The 21,548-nt window shown below is 36.5% G+C and overlaps 1 long non-coding RNA gene across 1 annotated transcript in view; it reads right to left on the bottom strand.

Moving 5' to 3' along the window:
* Positions 1 to 4,836: 4,836 nt before the first annotated feature.
* Positions 4,837 to 21,548, bottom strand: part of LOC147349334 (uncharacterized) — an 82,092-nt gene continuing 65,380 nt past the window's right edge. The window contains exons 2-4 of the long non-coding RNA XR_015150359.1: positions 12,346 to 12,451; positions 11,801 to 11,950; positions 4,837 to 4,950 (exon numbers count right to left, since the gene is read on the bottom strand). This is a non-coding gene — a long non-coding RNA (uncharacterized LOC147349334). The remainder of the gene's footprint in view (positions 4,951 to 11,800; positions 11,951 to 12,345; positions 12,452 to 21,548) is intronic.

Below are 21,548 nucleotides of genomic sequence, written 5' to 3'. Positions count from 1 at the left end.
CAGTCGAGTCCAACTGTTTGCGACCCCATGAATCACAGCACGCCAGGCCTCCCTGTCCATCACAGGGAGCCCACCCTGTGGGCCCACCCAAACTCATGTGTATCGTGTCGGTGATGCCATCCAGTCATCTCATCCTCTGTCGTCCCCTTCTCCTCCTGCCCCCAATCCCTCCCAGCATCAGAGTCTTTTCCAATGAGTCAACTCTTCGCATGAGGTGGCCAAAATATTGGCGTTTCAGCCTCAGCATCAGTCCTTCCAATGAACACCCAGGACTGGTCTCCTTTAGGATGGACTGGTTGGATCTCCTTGCAGTCCAAGGGACTCTCGAGAGTCTTCTCCAGCACCACAGTTCAAAAGTATCAATTCTTCGGTGCTCAGCTTTCTTCACAGTCCAACTCTCACATCCATACATGACCACTGGAAAACACCATAGCCTTGACTAGACGGACCTTTGCTGGCAAAGTAATGTCTCTGCTTTTCAATATGCTATCTAGGTTGGTCATAACTTTCCTTCCAAGGAGTAAGCGTTTTTTAATTTCATGGCTGCAATTAACATCTGCAGTGATTTTGGAGCCCAAAAAATAAAGTCTCACACTGTTTCCCCATCTATTTCCCATGAAGTGATGGCACCAGATGCCATGATCTTCATTTTCTGAATGTTAAGCTTTAAGCCAACTTTTTCACTCTCCTCTTTCACTTTCATCAAGAGGCTTTTTAGTTCCTCTTCACCTTCTGCCATAAGGGTGGTGTCATCTGCATATCTGAGGTTATTGATATTTCTCCCAAAATCTTGATTCCAACTTGTGCTTCTTCCAGCCCAGCGTTTCTCATTATATACTCTACATATAAGTTAAATAAGCAGGGTGACAAAATACAGCCTTGACGTACTCAGGTATCCATTAAATTGAAAGCCTCCCCTAAATCTCAATCTGAATTTTGTGACGTTATTCTCTTTCAGAGTACTCCATGAGGCACCTATCTTCATTTATTTATCTACATTTATGTGTCATGTCTGTCTTCCCTCTTAGCCAGTCAAGAGTGAAATTTGTACCGTTTTCTGATACCACCACCTTCTCAAGATATGACCCCATTTATTACTCTAGAAATCAGTGTGATCAGATACAAATCCTCTCACCTTCTTCCCTCCTAAAGAAAGAAATTTTCACCTCCTTCCCTCCTAAAGAAAGTTTCTTTCAATCCAGATTAATGTCTCCCATTCTTCACACTTGCTCTTTATATTGCCTGAATCACAGCCTCCCACCCCCACACTCTGCCCTCTCTATCTCATTTTCAGCTTCTCTTATTCTCTTCTGGGTACTTCTACAAACAGTAAAAATATGCCAAGTCTTTTTCATCTTCATAGAATTTCTCCTTCCAGTTTCCTTTCATCCAGCTGTATGTGTACCCCTTTTTTTCATTTGCATAACTCCACTCCTCTTTAGAATAATCAAGAATTACTGTACCTACTTTTCAACAGTGAGGTTCCATCCAAAACAGCATAATGAAACTGCTCTGGAAAAAATCACCAATAATTTCTTGGTTAAAAGAAAAATACAAATCTCTCATTTAGCTTTTTTAACCATATAGGAATATTTGATAGTTAAGCACCCTATTTTTGAAACTCTGTTTCACTTGGCTTCTCTCTCCCATTTTCCTCCATCTCTGACAGTTCCCTTTGCTAATTTATCTTTTTCTAGTTTTTCTTTGGGGCTTCCCATGTGGCACTAGTGGTAAGGAACCTGCCTGCCAATACAGGGTTCAGGCCCTGGGTAGGAAAGATCCCATGGAGTAGGAAATAGCAACCCACTCCAGTAATCCTGTCCAAGAAACCCACGAACAGAGGGAGCCTGGCAGGCTACAGTTCATACTGTCACAAAGAGTTGGATACAACTAAAGTGACTTAGCACGCATCCACTTTTCTTTAGTATTGATAATGACCAGAGTTCTGCTGCTTCTTACCTTAAGAATCTTAAGGTAATCTTATTTTTAAAGATTCTCTCTGAATGACACTGTGGTATCCAAGACACAAGATAAGTCATGGAAGAGTTCCCAAGGAAGGAATGAAGTTAGAACTGCTGTCCAGAAATTGTACATAAATCTACAGCCTGTCCTTTCTCTGTTCTTAATACTTACCAAGGATATGGTTTACAATCTTCATGCAAAACACAATACCCCACATTCATAATTATAAACGTTACTACAACATAGATCTAATACCTAGACCCAGTGTCTAATAGATACATGTACGTAGTTGACTCAAAAACAATATATCCAAAATGAACTCAACCAATTTTCTACGAAATTTATTCTACCTCCCATATACTCTATCTTAATAAATGGGCCACCACTTCTCTAGGAAGTAAAATTAAAAAGTTGAGAGTCAATCTAGACTTCTATTTCCCACTCCCTTTATACTTCTAACCAATCACAAGCCAAGTTTGTTTGACTTCACTGGTATCTCTTATGCTTGACTATGCTTTTGCATGTGTGCGTACATTAGTCACTCAGTCATGTCCGACTCCATGCAACCTTATGGGCTGTAGCCTGCCAGGCTCCAATGTCCATGTAATTCTCCAGGCAAAAATACTGGAGTGAGTGGCTCTTCCATTCTCTAGGGGATCTTCCTGACCAAGAGATTGAAGCCAGGTCTCCTGCATTGCAGACAGATTGTTTATCACTGGGCCACCAGGAAAATGTTTGACTATGCTAGACATAGGCTATTTTTGCCGGCCCACCCAAAATTTAAGAACCATCACCTACAAAGCCATAGGTTAAAAGTATTTAACATTGTGTAACAAGAAGCCATTGGATTTGGCATAAAAGGGTCACCAAAAGAAAATCTTCAATTAATTGTTGGAATTACATTCCAGATTTTAGTAAATACCATGGGCATAAATCATTCTTCAAGGGCATTGTGTATCTCTGTAGACAAAGAAATATGGTAGCCCAAAACTATTTAAAATGATTATGTTTTTCACTTTGTATATAAGAACTAAACAATAATAATGTATAATCTCAGTTTTAGACTTTTAAAGACCCTATTCCAGATAAATTTTTCCAATTAGACTTGTGTATGCATAACATCTATAAATGCTAATTTATTCAGATTTATAACACATGATAACTAAGGCCAAATATAAACTGTAAAATTTAAGCTTATGTATTCTAAGACTTCTTTAGAGCTACTAATAAGCGAATCCAGTTGCTGCTATTATTGTTCCAGTACTTTTTATGGGCCAGGAACTTTGCTATACATGGATTATTTTCCTTAATCCCTACAAAATCTTGCCTAATGGCTCTTATTTTATTACTATTACCTTATAAGATGAGGAAATTTAGGCTCAGAGAGGAAGCCAGAGATTTCCTCAATATATATTCGATGTGAAGTTCTAACAATTCTGCATCTATCAATACAATATTGCTCACATATATTTTGATATTCATTTACCTAACTCACTTTATATTGGCTTTACCATCTTAGCATAATTAAACAGTGTTGATTTTTAAACTATTTATAGTTCTTATTTTGATTAAAACATGCTAGCTTTTATGTTTTAATTGTCTCCTTTATTGCCTCCTCATTGTTAAAAAATTAGTTAAATTTTGCTATGTATATTACTATGCTACTTATTTTTGGGGTATCAACTATTCAAGTTTAATAAAATGTAGACTCCAAATAAGCAGAGACATTATGGACCACATAAACCTAAAGGGCTTTTTCACAGCAAAGGAAACTATCAACAGTGAAAGACAACCTACCGGTTCAGAGAAAATATTTGCAAATGATATGTCTGATAAGGAGTTAACATTCAAAATATAAAAAGAACTCATACATCAAAAAAACAAACAACCCAGTCGAAAAATGGGCAGAAGATTTAAATAGACCTTTCTCCACAGAAGATACACAGATGGCCAACAGGTACATGAAAAGAGTCTAAACATCAACAATCATCAGGGAAATTCAAATCCAAACCACAATGAGGCATCACCTTATACCTGTCAGAATGGCCATTATCAAAAAGACAAAAAATAACAAGGGTTGGCAAGGATGCGGAGAAAAGGAAACCCTGTGCACCTTTGGTGCATATGTAAATTGGCACAGCCACTATGGGAAATAGTACAGAGCTTCCAAAAAAATTAAAAATAGACCTAACATATTATCCAGCAATACCATGCCTGGGTATTTATCCAAAGAAAACAAAAACACTAATTAGAAAAGTTATATGCAACCCTCTGCTCACTGCAACATTATTTACAATAGTAAATAATAAGTCAAGATACGGGAGCAAACTAAGTGTTCCTCAATAGATGAATAGATAAAGATGATGTAGTATATATATACACATACATACACTGGAATACTACTCAGTCATACACAATGGAATCTTGCCGTTTGAGACAACATTGATGGACCTAGAGGGTATTATGCTGAGTGAAAAATGTTAGAGAAAGAGACAAAGAAAAATAGATATTGTACGATTTCACTTATATATCAGATCAGATCAGATCAGTCACTCAGTCATGTCTGACTCTTTGCAACCCCATGAATCACAGCACGCCAGGCCTCCCTGTCCATCACCAACTCCTGGAGTTCACTGAGACTCATGTCCATCGAGTCAGTGATGCCATCCAGCCATCTCATCCTCTGTGGTCCCCTTCTCCTCCTGCCCCCAATCCCTCCCAGCATCAGAGTCTTTTCCAATGAGTCAACTCTTCGCATGAGGTGGCCAAAGTACTGGAGTTTCAGCTTTAGCATCATTCTTTCCAAAGAAATCCCAGGGCTGATCTCCTTCAGAATGGACTGGTTGGATCTCCTTGCAGTCCAAGGGACTCTCAAGAGTCTTCTCCAACACCACAGTTCAAAAGCATCAATTCTTCGGCGCTCAGCCTTCTTCACAGTCCAACTCTCACATCCACTTATATAGAGAATATTTTTTAAAAAATGAACAACTGTAACAAAACAGAAACAGAGTTACCGATACAGAGAACAAACAGGTATTTGCCAAAGGGCAGAGAACTCAAAGCAGGCAAAAAAAAATAGGTGAGAGAGATTAAGAGGTACAAATCCCATTGCAAAATAAATGAGTCAGAGTATGAAAAGAATAGTGTGGGAAATACAGTCAATAACTATGTAATATCTTTATATGTTGACACATTGTAACTAGACTTACCTTGATCAGCTTAAAATGTACAGAAATAGTGATTTTCTTATATTATGTAACAGGAACTAACATAGTGTTGTAGGTCAAATATATTTTAGAAACAAACTCATAGAAAAAGAGATCAGAGGTGGTTATCAGAGGTGGGGCAGAGGCAACTGGATGAAAGTTAGTCAAAATGTACAAATTTCTACCTATAAGATAAGTTCTAAGGATGTAATGTACAATATGATAAATATAATTAGTACTGCTGGGTGTTATGTCTGTAAATGATTATAGAATAAATCCTAAGAGATCGCATGACAAGAAAATATTTTTTTCTATTTTAATTCTGTACACATATGAGATGATGGATGTTCACTAAATTTACTGTGCTGATCATTTTGATGTATGCAAATCAAATCATTATGCTGTATACCCTAAAGTTTCATGGTGCTGTATGTTAATTATATCTCAATAAAACTGGAAGGCAAAAATAAGTAGGACATTGTCATTTTCAATATACTCTAATGAAAATCGAGCCTTGTCCCCAGAAGGCACTAACATTTATAGTCTTTAAAGTTATCAGTTAAGTTTTAGCTCTGACTGATAATATCAAATAAGTAGACTGAGATCAGTTAGGTAGATAGGTAGGTAGGTAGATAGATACATAGATAGATATGCAAAAATATTTTAAAAGCATGGTGATACTAATTTATCTGAATTAATTAAGACAATTTTATTATCCAAATGTTTGTCTCATCCTTACATCAGGTATCAACAGTGATGGATGGCAGTTTCCCTTCAGATCTTTAAAAAATGGAACGAGCAAATATATTAGGTACAATATTTTCTCATAAGTTAAAAGAATAAAAATTCCATGTGGAACTTAATTTCAGGATCACCTTATTATCCATTTTGAGCATCATTCACATTTCTCAATAGCACTTACCCTTACCCTCACATCATTCTTCCCTGTTAAGAAAGTAACCAGCTTCTAAAGACTTCAACTGGTCTTCTTCTGGAAGGATGGGGATTCTTGAAGGGGAATTAACATAACCAAAGTAGCACAAAGCAAAACCCAGTTTCTGTAGCAGGTGTCAGAGTCAGAGAGATTTGGGGCACTTGCCTAGGTGGAGCTGAGCTGTCTATGAGAGTAAATAGCCTGACACAGCAGTGACTACAAAATGCTGTGTTTTTTTTTTCTCTGTTCATTGTGTGGGTTGGAATTTTTCATTTCATACTTCATTTGCACCTGCTGAGTGATGCCACAGACTGGCACTACGTTCCATCTCCTAGCACGTAGAAGCAGCACATTACGTGTAGCAGTGGGACCCACGCCACTCATCAAGGCCCTGGCCTAATCCTTGTTTTGAAGTGTGTAACTATCTTCCTTTTGCAGTCCTACATGGGTGATAAAAGGAAAGTGCTACAATTTGGTTAATCAGAGCACAAAACAAAAAGTACCCTGCAATTCAGCCTCTCTTAATTATATATATACACCAAAGCTGTAGTTTTCATCAAATGCTCTTTGTCAAGAAAAAGTAATATCCTCTAAAATATGGAGAGTAATTAACAGATACTCGGAAAGTGAGGAATGAGAATCACAGTTTTGAAAGGTTGGCGCTATCCAGGTTCTGACTTGTATGATAAATATTTTTAATTTAAATATTTATCAAACATGCAAACATGATTCGAAAACACGAGCACATTAATGTTCACAACAACCTAACTATATTTAGAAGCCCCACCGTTCAGTTAGGATGTTCTCACATTTGCTAGTAGAGAAGCATGCCTAAATTACTAAACACTGCCTCAAATGTAGGCTTGGTGGAAGATATGTATTATTACTCAAATTAAAGAAAGTCAGGAATGAAAATAGAGAACCCAGGTTTATAAACCACACCTCCAAAGAGATCAAAAGACATCTTTGCACTCCTGAATGACTCCAATTACATCATTTGTAAACTACAAACACTTAAAAATAATAATGATTTACATAAAGAAAAAGTGTTCTGTTCAGAGAATTAAATTTATTTAAAAGTATGTTAATACAGGGCTTCCATGGTGGCTCAGATGGTAAAGAATCCACCTGCAATACGGGAAACCTGGGTTTGATCCCTGCTTTGGGAAGATCCCCTGGAGGAAGCATGGCAACCCACTCCAGTATTCTTGCCTGAAGAATCCTCATGAACAGAGGAGCCTGGTGGGCTACAGTCCATGGAGTTGCAGAGAGTCAGACATGACTGAGCAACTAAGCACAGCACACGTTAAATGCAATACACAAAAGATGCTATCAATAGTACTGGGTTGGCCAAAAAGTTCATCTGGGTTTTCCCATAAGATGTTATGAAAAACCTGAATGAGCTTTTTGGCCAACCCAATATATGAAATATGTGATTATATAACATGCTGCTTACTGTTATAGAACAGTAGATCATTTCATAAGTAAAAGATGCCTCATGATGAGGTGAGCAAGGATATAGAATGGAATAGAACAGACTTAGAACTTCTGCAAGAAACTCTGAAAGAGAGGCAGGAGAATTAATAAACATAATTCTTTATTCATGTGAAGATGGCCAAGAGATTTGCAATATCTGAAAAACAATTATTATGATGTTATAGTGATATATTATAATTATCATAGTGACTAAATAGTTGCTAATTCACTGATAATCATGAGATTTAAGTGAACTTTTTTTAAAAAGTAAATACAAAAAAGCTGCTGAGAGTGCAAATGTCCCTTCACCATTGCATATTAGTATTTTCAATCCTATTGAGAGTGAATCTCAAATATTTGTGGATACAAGTTGCAATAAAAGAGTATAGTTAGGTCCTAGAAGCACTGTTATTAATGAAATATTAGCTAAGTGTTTTGCAAAATGTCATAAAACTCCACCAAATATCGATGATCAATATCAAGCAATTAGAAAAAAATAAAATGAATGGACTTAAATGAATTAAGGAATTAAATGTAATGAATGTACAATTTACAACTTGTTCACAGTTGAAACTGATGAATCAGACGTGGGCTTATCATCTTGAAGTCTTTAGGAGAATTATTATAAGTTGCTGTAAACTGAAAACTAATATCGGTAGGTTACCATCTTTAGCTCCATTAACTCATTCATTCTTTCAACAAAGGTTTATTGAAGACCTGCTCTATCTCAGGCATTGAGCTGGTGCCTGCAATAAATAGCTGTATTGACCCTTCCCCGACCCTACCCCCAAGGACTTTACACTCTAACACACAAGATAAATGGAAACTTGAATCCATTACTGCAGTTTTATAGGCTTCTAGGGATGTTAATCCATAAACGCTTCTCAAGAAGACTCACACCAACACATCACAACCATCACCGCTTTTGAGCAATGTCTGCCTCTCTTTCACAAACAAGTTGATTAGGGAATCTCACTGACTATTGTTAAACATCCCAGATATACTTATAGCAGATTGGTTTATTAAAATAGGAAATAGCATTTGTTATTCCTCTATATTTCTTTTCATCCTTTTCAATGAGGTTGCTCTTTTTTGCTTAGGGACTTTTGCTGGACTGAAAGCAGAAGCTTTTCTCAGAATAAACATTTCTTGCTGCCTTTTGTAAAAACCTAAACTCTTTGAAGAGATTATCCCAAGTGTGCTAGACAGGGGAGAGAGAAAATTGATTCTTCTGAGAACTGTAAGAGAGAAGAAAAAGATGGCCCTGAAATAAGGAAATGGTAAGAAATGTGCAGTCCCATAGAAAGCCTGTGCCAGTCCATTGGGGAGGTGACAGCTTCTAGAAGGAGACAGCTTTGTGATGTGCATAGCAAGATTCCCCCACTATGAGAGTGGGAGAGAAGATGTAACCTTGGGGGACCTGAAGAGGCCATGCAGGTGCCACCATCAGCATTTCAGAGGTAATCGGTGCGGGGGAGGGCACTGACAACAAGATGAGATTCTATCATGTCTAAATAGCTCACAGAAACCAGAGAATTTGAATAGCTTTGCAGAGAAATGGGAATCTCAGTAACAACTGGGGTTAAACTGCCCTCAGAAAAGATTTAAGTTGATTTAAAGAAAATGAGGTAATGCAGTTCTTGCTACTTGGATCTGTGGGCTAAAATTCATATTCCCTACAGAACCATAACTCATTTCTCCTGGTTCTATTCCTTAAAAAGAATAAGGTATTAATCACACGGCACTTGTTTTTTATTTCATTTTTTATTTTTATTTTTTTTTTCTCTAATTTTATTTTATTTTTAAACTTTACATAATTGTATTAGTTTTGCCAAATATCAAAATGAATCCGCCACAGGTATACGTGTGTTCCCCATCCCGAACCCTCCTCCCTCCTCCCTCCCCATACCATCCCTCTGGGCCGTCCCAGTGCACCAGCCCCAAGCATCCAGCATCATGCATCGAACCTGGACTGGCAACTCGTTTCCTACATGATATTTTACATGTTTCATTGCCATTCTCCCAAATCTTCCCACCCTCTCCCTCTCCCACAGAGTCCATAAGACTGTTCTATACATCAGTGTCTCTTTTGCTGTCTCGTACACCGGGTTATTGTTACCATCTTTCTAAATTCCATATATATGCGTTAGTATACTGTATTTATGTTTTTCCTTCTGGCTTACTTCACTCTGTATAATAGGCTCCAGTTTCATCCACCTCATTAGAACTGATTCAAATGTATTCTTTTTAATGGCTGAGTAATACTCCATTGTGTATATGTACCACAGCTGTTTATAATAGCCAAGACATGGAAGCAACCTAGATGTCCATCAGCAGATGAATGGATAAGAAAGCTGTGGTACTTATTTCATTTTTTAGTAGTCAGTTCATGCACATGGTACAAAGTTAAGACTTGGCAAGAATTTAAAATAATGTTCTCCCAGAATGAACCCATAGTTAATGAAGAGGAAATTAAATCAGAGGGAAATTAAGTCTCTCTTTCCTGAGATGCCAGTTTTGGAATTCCTCATTGCTGAATACTTGAGTCACAATTTCACCGTTCATTGTGTGAGTGTGTGGTTTACTTTCTCATTCTTTTCTTGATTTCTTTTTACATATACCTACATTGAGGTACTCATTCATTCTTTTCCATATGGTCATATTTTACAAGATGATTTCCAGACTTTTTTCTCTTTTGACAACACAGAGTTGCCAAACCTACAAAGCTTGAAGTGACCTACAACTCTGTTGTAGTTAACAGAATTGTCTAATAGGAAGGGATACTCTCCAAAGTGTATGTTTTAATGGTGACCTATTTTAGACAGTTCTACAGCCTAGTAAACATTTTAGGAACAAATCTGGAAATGAATCTAGACTAACAGTCAACATACTAACAACTATAAAAGTGGCCTTCATCAAAAAGTCTACAAATAACAAATGCTGGAGATGGCGTGGAGAAAAGGGAACCTTTCTACACTGTTGATGGGACTATAAATTGGAACAGCCACTATGGATAAAAGTATAGAGTTTCTATAAAAAACTGAAAATAGAACTATCATATGATCCAGTGATCTTACTTCTGGGCATATATCTGGACAAAGCTATAATTCAAAAAGATATACATACCCCACTTTTCATAGCAGCACTGTTTACAAGAGTCAAGACATGAAAGCAAAGTATCCACCAACAGATGAATTGATAAAGATATTATATATATATACACACACACACAAAATGGAATATTACTCAGCCATAAAACATAATGAAATAATGTCATTGCCAGCAATATGACTGGACCTAGAGCTTATTATACTAAGTGAAGTAAGTCAGATAAAGACAAATATCATATGATATCACTTAGTATTTATTGAATCTTAAAAAACTGATAGAAATGAACTTATTGACAAAGCAGAAATAGACTCACAAACACAAAAAACAAACTTATGGTCACCAAAGGGTAAGGGGTGGGGAAGGTATATATTAGGAGTTTGGGATTAAAATATACATACTACTATAAACAAAATACATAAATAATAAGGACATACTGTATAGCACAGGGAACTATATTCAATATCCTCAAAATCATAATGGAAAAGAATCTAAAAAAGAATAGACAAATATGTATATAACTGAATTCCTTTGCTGTACATTTTAACACAAAATTGTAACTATATTGCAATAAATTTTTTAAAAGAGTCAGGAAATAAGGGACTCATTGGCTACCTGCAGAGAGGATGGGCAAACTAAATCCCCAGCTATCTATGTTATGACTAAGGATCATTTGCAATGAAACTGCTTTACACATAATTCCAAGAAGGCTGAAAAGGAGTTGCCCATTCTGGGCTGTAGTTTACAGACAGCTTTGACTGGACATGCCAAAGAGTTGGTCTTACTGAAGAGGAGAGTGAGGGTGTCCAATACATCCCCAAAAGAGCTTACATGGAAAAGGATGTGGAATGATGGCTGCTCCAAATCATAAAAGGCTGAAGTCTCACATGAGGGGAGATGCTTTGGGGAGCCTCATATATACAGGTCACATTCCCAGACCAAATCAGAAATTCTAACTGCTACCCCCATTAAATGAACCTGAAGTCAAAAATAAAACAGAGACTAGGGAATGAGTGGGGCTTATTTGTAATTTAGAGGCCACTTGATCATCAAAAATGAGTATTAACCACACAACCTTGTGTTGTGAAAGGGAAAGGTTGTTATGTCACCATACCTTCAATCGCCTTAGTGAAAGTGAAGTCGCTCAGTCGTGTCTGACTCTTCGTGACCACATGGACTGCAGCCTACCAGGCTCCTCTGCCCATGGGATTTTCCAGGCAAGAGTACTGGAGTGGGGTGCCATCGCCTTCAATCGCCTTAGAATCTGAGAAAAGGCAAATGCAGAAATGAACCCTTATCTCAGAAACAGGGTTCAGAAAATGACTCTGACTGAAATTATAGGTGCTTCAGTAAAGCTCCCTATCACAGCTTATTTCAAACAATAACTATGGGGTCATATTTATGACACTGACTTTTCACATACAGACTTGAGAAGAAAGGGAGATGTTTCCATATTTGTTTTAGGACCCTAAGGAGGAAGGACCATTGCAGTCCCTGAACAAGGTGATTTTGATGGGCATAATGAGTTCTGAACATTGCACCAGTGGGTGAACTGGAAAATTCTGTAAAAAAAAAAAAACCTTCCTGCAGTGTTGGATAGTTAAGCCCTGATCATTGGGTATATAGATCAGAAAAAAAAATGAGTGTCTTAGAACTTACATGTCTGTGTCTGTGCTCAGTCACTCAGTCGTGTCCAACTCTTTGAGACCCCATGGATGGTAGCTCACCAGGCTCCTCTGTCCATGGGATTCTCCAGGCAAGAATACTGGAGTGAACATAAAAAAAAAAAAGAATACTGAAGTGGATTGCCATTTCCTTCTCCAAGAGATCCTCCCGACCCAGGGATCCAACCCGCATTTCCTGTACTGAAAGGCAGATTCTTTACCACTAAGCCACCTCTCCATATCTTTAAAAAGCCAAACTCCAAAAATCACACATAAAAGATATTTGTCATAAAACACACACACACAAACTTTTCACCTTGAGGAACCAGGATCCAATAATATATTTAATAGGTAAGTTTACCTCTTCAATGAGCTTTGTGTTTGCCTTCAGCTAGGCAATTAATAATAAGTCTAAAAGGATTATTTGGTGATAATATTGCTATCATCATTAATATATAAATTACAAAAAATCCTTATACTTAAAAGATGTAGTGAAATTAGCCCTTGGTAAATATATTCTAAGTCACAAGAATATTAATACAGGGTTGGAATCAGTCCAGCTTTGTAATCTTCACTAAAATGAAAAATGTTTACACAGAATAACCTAATTTAATATATGGGAAGTCTCATATAAAATAATAAGCATCAAGCATTTCTTTAAAGGCTTTGAATCTAGATAAAATAACTGATAATAAAAGCTTTTGTTAAGCCCTTGGTACACATATAAGAAAAGAAATATTGTATTTATAACAGAAGTTGGATAAATTATTCTTAAGAATAAGAAAGCATTTGCTGCGAAAATTGTAGCTTCAGGAATAGAGCTAATCTTCACAAAGGTTCCTAGCTGAATTACAATCAGCTCTATCCTTAAAAAAAAATAATAGAGATATGTTGGGGCTGTATGGCTTTTTTTGTTCAATCAGTGGATTTTTAAATCTACATTAATGGAGGCACTAAGGGAAAAAAATAAAGGATCTGGCAATAAAGAAAAATTTGTAAATTGCAGAGTAGTCATTTGGGTTCCTAGTCATTTTATGTTTATATAATATTTAAAGAGTTAATGCAAAAAGGATTTGCAGCATTTTTCTTGAGCATTGAAGGCTCTAGCAATAATTTTTGACATGCAAGACATTGGACAGATATTTGAAAATTATTACTTGAGCCAAGCAGGGACAAAAGAGGAAGAGAAAGAAAGAGAAATAAACAGGTAGAAATGCAATCTAAATGTGATATTTGTGGCTGATTTTGAGTCTTTTAAAAATAAAAGTTCTGAGTATATGATGGTGTTTGTTCATCAGCTAACAGCCTCTTCCATCTCTGTCTCTGTATCTCTGTCTCTCTCTGTGCACACATACAAACACAAGGTACCCAACATCTGTAGTCTCTATTTTACTTCAAGTAGACTTCTCAAAGGAAGTTGGCATTCATGATGCTAGGGTATTTGTTTTTCCTTGGAAATATAATTTTATATTAATTTGGAATATGATATATACTTATCAAAAATAAGCACCTTTCAGAAGGGCTGGATATTCATAACAGGCATATTGTAACTGGTGTCAGTTTTACTTGTCTTTGTTTTGAAGGCTTTCTTAAATAATTCAGACTTATCTAAAAATATAAAAATAGTGAATAAAAACCTATAAACTCAAAATACAGCTGAAGAAATGAAATATAAATACAGCTGAAATGCTTTGTGCCCCTCTTCCAAATTATACTCTCCTCCCTCCACCTAAGAAGTAAATATTACTCTGAATCAAATGTTTATCATTTCCATGTGTACCTTTATATTGTCACCACTTATATAGTGGCAGATTTTATTTTCCTGGGCTCCAAAATCGCTTGGATGGTGACTACAGCCATGAAATTAAAAGATGCTTGCTCCTTGGAAGAAAAATTATGACACACCTCATATCATATCAGATCATATCAGATCAGTCGCTCAGTCGTGTCCGACTCTTTGAGACCCCATGAATCACAGCACGCCAGGCCTCCCTGTCCATCACCAACTCCCGGAGTTCACTCAGACTCACGTCCATCGAGTTAGTGATGCCATCCAGCCATCTCATCCTCTGTCGTCCCCTTCTCCTCTTGCCCCCAATCCCTCCCAGCATCAGAGTCTTTTCCAATGAGTCAACTCTTCGCATGAGGTGGCCAAAGTACTGGAGTTTCAGCTTCAGCATCATTCCTTCCAAAGAAATCCCAGGGCTGATCTCCTTCAGAATGGACTGGTTGGATCTCCTTGCAGTCCAAGGGACTCTCAACAGTCTTCTCCAACACCACAGTTCAAAAACATCAATTCTTCGGCGCTCAGCCTTCTTCACAGTCCAACTCTCACATCCATACATGACCACAGGAAAAACCATAGCTTTGACTAGATGAACCTTTGTTGGCAAAGTAATGTCTCTGCTTTTGAATATGCTATCTAGGTTGGACATAACTTTCCTTCCAAGGAGTAAGTGTCTTTTAATTTCATGGCTGCAGTCACCATCTGTAGTGATTCTAGAGCCCAGAAAATAAAGTCTGACAGTGTTTCCACTGTTTCCCCATCTATTTCCCATGAAGTGATGGCACCAGATGCCATGATCTTCATTTTCTGAACGTTGAGCTTTAAGCCAACGTTTTCACTCTCCACTTTCACTTTCGTCAAGAGGCTTTTGAGTTCCTCTTCACTTTCTGCCATAAGGGTGGTGTCGTCTGCATATCTGAGGTTATTGATATTTCTCCCAGAAATCTTGATTCCAGCTTGTGTTTCTTCCAGTCCAGCTTTTCTCATGATGTACTCTGCATATAAGTTAAATAAACAGGCTGAAAATATACAGCCTTGATGTACTCCTTTTCCTATTTGGAACCAGTCTGTTGTTCCATGTCCGGTTCTAACTGTTGCTTCCTGACCTGCATACACATTTCTGCATACAAAGAGGCAGATCAGGTGGTCTGGTATTCCCATCTCTTTCAGAATTTTCCACAGTTTATTGTGATCCACACAGTCAAAGGCTTTGGCATAGTCAATAAAGCAGAAATAGATGTTTTTCTGGAACTCTCTTGCTTTTTCCATGATCCAGCAGATGTTGGCAATTTGATCTCTGGTTCCTCTGCCTTTTCTAAAACCAGCTTGAACATCAGGAAGTTCACGGTTCACGTATTGATGAAGCCTGGCTTGGATAATTTTGAGCATTACTTTACTAGCGTGTGAGATGAGTGCAATTGTGCAGTAGTTTGAGCATTCTTTGGCATTGCCTTTCTTTGGGATTGGAATGAAAACTGACCTTTTCCAGTCCTGTGGCCACTGCTGAGTTTTCAAATTTGCTGGCGTATTGAGTGCAGCACTTTCACAGCATCATCTTTCAGGATTTGGAATAGCTCAACTGGAATTTTATCACCTCCACTAGCTTTGTTCGTAGTGATGCTTTCTAAGGCCCACTTGACTTCACATTCCAGGATGTCTGGCTCTAGGTGAATGATCACACCATCGTGATTATCTGGGTCATGAAGATCTTTTTTGTACAGTTCTTCTGTGTATTCTTGCCATCTCTTCTTAATATCTTCTGCTTCTGTTAGGTCCGTACCATTTCTGTCCTTTTTCAAGCCCATCTTTGCATGAAATGTTCCTTTGGTATCTCTGATTTTCTTGAAGAGATCTCTAGTCTTTCCCATTCTGTTGTTTTCCTCTATTTCTTTGCATTGATTGCTGAAGAAGGCTTTCTTATCTCTTCTTGCTATTCTTTGGAACTCTGCATTCAGATGTTTATATCTTTCCTTTTCTCCTTTGCTTTTCGCTTCTCTTCTTTTCACAGCTATTTGTAAGGCCTCCCCAGACAGCCATTTTGCTTTTTTGCATTTCTTTTCTATGGGAATGGTCTTGATCCCTGTCTCCTGTACAATGTCACGAACCTCATTCCATAGTTCATCAGGCACTCTATCAGATCTAGGCCCCTAAATCTATTTCTCACTTCCACTGTATAATCATAAGGGATTTGATTTAGGTCATACCTGAATGGTCTAGTGGTTTTCCCTACTTTCTTCAATTTAAGTCTGAATTTGGCAGTAAGGAATATACACCTAGACAATGTATTAAAAAGCAGAGACATCACTTTGCCTAGAAAGGTCTGTATAGTCAAAGCTATGGTTTTCACAGTAGTCATGTATGCATGTGAAGCTGGACAATAAAAAAAGGCTGAGTACTGAAGAATTGATGCCTTTGAACTGTGGTGCTGGAGAAGACTCTTGAGAGTCCCTTGGATAGCAAGGAGTTCACACCAGTCAATCCTAAAGGAAATCAACCCTGAATATTCATTGAAGGATTAATGCTGAAGCTGAAGCTCCATTACCTTGGCTACCTGATGCAAACAGCTGACTCACTGGAAAAGACCCTAATTCTGGGAAAGATTGTAGGCAGAAGGAGAAAAGGGCAACAGAGAATGAGATGGTTGGATGGCATAACCAAATCAATGGACATGAATTTAAGCAAACTCGGAGATAGTGAAGGACAGGGAAGCATGGCATGCTGCAGTTCATGGGGTCTCAAAGAGTTAGATACAATTTAGTGACTGAACAACAACAATATATTCTTAAACAATTGTCATAATATTGGATGTATTCTTTTCCAAGGAGCTTTTTCTCACTCAGCATTAGGTATGAAAGATTTACCCATAATGATACCAATGGTTCTAGCCTAGTTCATTTGTTTTTGTTGCTTTAATATATTCTGTCATATGACCCCTTCCACAGCATACTTATTTATCCTGCAGAAAATAATTATATTATCTCAATATTTTCTGTTTTAAGCACTGAGCTCTAAACACCCTGTACATATCTCTTTTGTACATACACAATATTGTCTCTTGAGTACATATATGGAAATTCCTACCTCTAGAAGTTGATAGGTTGAATGTACCAGCATGGTCAAGTTTATTAGGTAATAACCAATTGCTCTCTCTCTCAAATGATTTTACTAATTTACAGTCATAGTATTATGTGCAAGTTTACCTTGTTGCATATCTTTGTCAACATCTTATCTGGGTAATAATCAGCATTTTATATATACATCCTATATGTAATAAACTTTCACAAAGTTGCATGTCATTTCATGTATTTCCTGGCCTATGAGATGTCATCTTCTTGTTTCTCATATTCTTTTCTCATTTGCCACTGGAATGTTTCACTCTTTTACTACTGATTTATAGAAAACATTGACATATTCTTGGTAGCAATCCTTGTCAACTCTATGCCCTACAAATGTCTTCATCTAGTCTGTTCATTTTCTTTTTCTATTTTTCACAGTTCTTCAATAAATATAAATATTCCTTTGCCATAGTCCATTTTACTGACTGTATCCTATATGTTCTAGGCTTTGTTCCCTATTTAATATATTCTTTGTTATTCCAAAATAAAGAGAGATTTTTCTGTTTTCCTCACAAAGTCTTAAAGTTTTGTTTTTATTTAGGTTTTTTTTTTCTTATTGATTTATCTTTATTTATTTATTTATTTTACTTTACAATATTGTATTGGTTTTGCCATACATCAACATGAATCCGCCACAGGTATACACGTGTTCCCCATCCTGAACCCCCCTCCCACCTCACTCCCTGTACCATCCCTCTGGGTCATCTCAGTGCACCAGCCCCAAGCATCCTGTATCCTGCATTGAACCTGGACTGGTGACTCATTTCATATATGATATTATACATGTTTCAGTGCCATTCTCTCAAATCATCCCACCCTCACCCTCTCCCACAGAGTCCAAAAGACTGTTCTATACATCTGTGTCTCTTTTGCTGTCTCGCATACAGAGTTATCATTACCATCTTCCTAAATTCCATATAGATGTGTTAGTATACTGTATTGGTGTTTTTCCTTCTGGCTTACTTCACTCTGTATAATAGGCTCCAGTTTCATCCACCTCATTAGAATGGATTCAAATGTATTTTTTTTAATGGCTGAGTAATGCTCCATTGTGTATATGTACCACAGCTTTCTTACCCATTTGTCTGCTGATGGACATCTAGGTTGCTTCCATGTCCTGGCTATTATAAACAGTGCTGCGATGAACATTGGGGTACACATGTCTCTTTCAATTCTGGTTTCCTCGGTGTGTATGCCCAGCAGTGGGATTGCTGGGTCATAAGGCAGTTCTATTTCCAGTTTTTTAAGGAATCTCCACACTGTTCTCCATAGTGGCTGTTTTTATTTGGCAGAGAATTATTGTTATTACAGCCTCTAATGAAAGATAAGAATCCTATTTTTTTCCATGAGAGTAATTTATTTTAAAAATCTATTATTCTTCACTGATTTGATAAGCCTTATTTCTCATCTATCAACTTCAGATATGTAAACATACATACAACTCTGTGTCTGAGCTTTCTATTTTTCTCCATTGGTCTATTAATCTTTGCCTTTATCAATACTGCCTTTCCCTAATTTCTATTACTTTAAAATGTCTTGATATATTGGTAAGATATCTCCCAGGTTCTTCTTCATAACTGTCTGTTTTCTCTTTGTTCTTCCATAGTGTTAGAATCTTTCTCAAGTTCCAAGAAAATATTGGTAAGATTTTATTGGAATATTGCAATGAATTTATTCACAAGTTTGGAGATCAATCACATCATTAGTATTTTAACTTTCTATTGCATGCAATATCTTCTCCATATATTTAGTTTTTTATTGACTATCAATAAAGTTTTATAATTTTCTCCATAAAAGTCTTCAACACCTTCTAGTAGATTTATTTCTACTGCTTTACATTTTAGTTTCTACTCTACATGCTATCTTTTTTAAATTATATTTTTAATTTTTTTTCCTAGATCTTACATGTAATAAACCTTTAGAAATCGCTGATTATTTTTAATAAGGTAGTTAGAAATTTTCTTGGGTTGCCTACTACTCTCAAATATAGAGTATTATTTCTTCTTTTTTAATTATTATGTTTGCCTATGTCAATCTCTGGGCTTCCTGGACTGGCCAGTACAAAGCAAAATAGGGCATGCTTTTGTCACGACTGGTTTCAAAAGGAATGCTTCTAATGTTTCACCACTATGAGTGAAACTTGATATACTGATATTAAGAAAGTTTTCCTCTCTTCCAACTATTCTAAAAAGTTTTATCATAAAGGAACAGTGAATTTTGTTGATTTCTCTTTGTTTTTATTGAGATAACCCTGTGTTTTTTTTCTTTATTAATATATTAAGGTGATGAATTTCATTAATGTTTTTATCAATAGTAAATCACTCTTGCATTCCTGATTTAAAACTCTTATGAGCATGATGCATTTTTTAGACATTTTAAAATTTTGGTTATTACTTCATTGATTTAAGATTATTTGCTTTTAAATTGATCCAATAGCCTAGCTTATAATTTTTCACTTACCATCTTATCTGATTTGGTTATTCTATTTTTTAAAGTTGGGCAACCTTCTTGTTTCTTCCAGTTTGTAAAACAGTATGCATATGGCAATACTGCAGTTATCTGTTACTTGAATATTTGATTTGTCTGTAGAACTAGTTTGCTTGGTAGGTGGGTAGAAGGGGCAAGGGGGAGAGTTAAGTTAATTAGTGGTAGATATTTTAAACACTGTTTCAGTTTATTGAATAGTCAGAGATCTTTTCATGCTTTCTATTTCTTGAGTCAGATTTTGACAATTTATATTTTCCTAATAAATTGTCCCTTTCACCCAAGGTTTTAAAGTTATTGCAATAAGATGACTATATTTTTTAATGTCCACTTTGTGTGTGATTATGTCATCTTGGTTGTTTGTTTATTTGTGCCTTCTCTCTTTAGATTTACTCTATGGTTCTCTAACTTAAGTTGGACACTGAGCTCATATTTCTCAATCTTTTTTTTGCAATAAATTTCTTTCTGAGCATTGTTTAGCCATATCCCATAACTTTTGATATACTGTATTATCTTTATTTTTAGTTATATTATCTAATTTCCATTATGATTCCTTCTGAGTGATATAGAACTGTGTTTTTTCCAAACATATAAAGATTTTGTTTCCCATAATGTGTTTCGTTTTGTTTTTCTGATCATTTCTTTCATGGAGAAATTAGCACTCTTAAAGGTACAGACTTTATTAAGTTTGATCCAGTGTCACCTCATTCAGTCCTAAGTCTTTGATTCCTTTTCAAGTGTAGCAACCAAAACCCAGTCATCTGTGGACTGACAACACCCTCAAAACAGTCTTTGAAGTTGAACAGATTATTATTTTGGTTTTCCAATAATAATATTTTGGCTTTCCTTGGGCCCCTGTGGTCCTTTCTTTCCCATAAGCTTATTTATATTTAATATATATGTATATATATTTTAAATGTTTCATAGCTAAAAGCTTTCAGACTCTCTAGTCAACCACATTGTCAAGAACAAAAGTCTGAGGATATGCTTGTTGCATGTTGTACTTTGGGGAAAGTGTAAGGCCAGGATGTTTTTTCATACTAGTTCTTTTGGCTTAGTAAATGTAATTTTTGGTTAAATACTAATTTATCAATGGGGCCTTTATGCAGAGGACTACATCTGTTTTGTTTTAGTGGAGATTACAGCTGATCCTGATTCTCTTGGCTCCTCAGTGTATGTCTAGATGTCTTGTATCTATAAAGCTCCTTGGACTCTGGGACCTATACACTCCTCCCTGTGCCTTAGAACATTTTAACATGTCAAAAGGGTATTTATGTGTGGCTTTCTCATTACATAAAAGAGTTTAAATTACTTAGAAAATATACATATGAGGAGAAAGTAAAAATAACTGAGAAAGATTAAGAAAAGGAATACAGAAGGAATTAGGAAAATAATACATCCAAGGATAAATTTGTACACCAATGCAATGCTGTATCTTGCTATACAGTTATTAGAAGTAAACCAAATTTGCTACTCCTAAAGGGAAAAAAAGTAAAGGTGGAAACATTATCCATCACAAGAATAAAAATGTCCCTAGGATTAAAACAGACCAATTGTCAAAGTATTGGATCAAATACAATAATTGTAATAAGGCAAAGCCACATTTAGCCCTGGGTAAATTCTAACACACTATTATATAAGCCAAAGCATCTGCCTTGAGCGAAAACAAAGAACATTTAGCCAGCAAGTATCAAAGAAGGAAACAGAAATTATAACTCAGAGATATTATATGTTTTCTCTGTCTTCCACTGATTTTAGATTAAGCCATATCTTCTATGGAAAGTTTGGATGTAATTTTCCATAATAGACTCA

This window comes from Bos grunniens, chromosome 21 (genome assembly GCF_055505025.1).
Source record: "Bos grunniens cultivar Pamir isolate PY7600 chromosome 21, Bosgru_T2T1.0, whole genome shotgun sequence".
NCBI classification, from domain to species: domain Eukaryota; kingdom Metazoa; phylum Chordata; class Mammalia; order Artiodactyla; family Bovidae; genus Bos; species Bos grunniens.
Note: the sequence above shows the minus strand (reverse complement) of the source record. Positions and strands in the feature narration are given on the sequence as shown.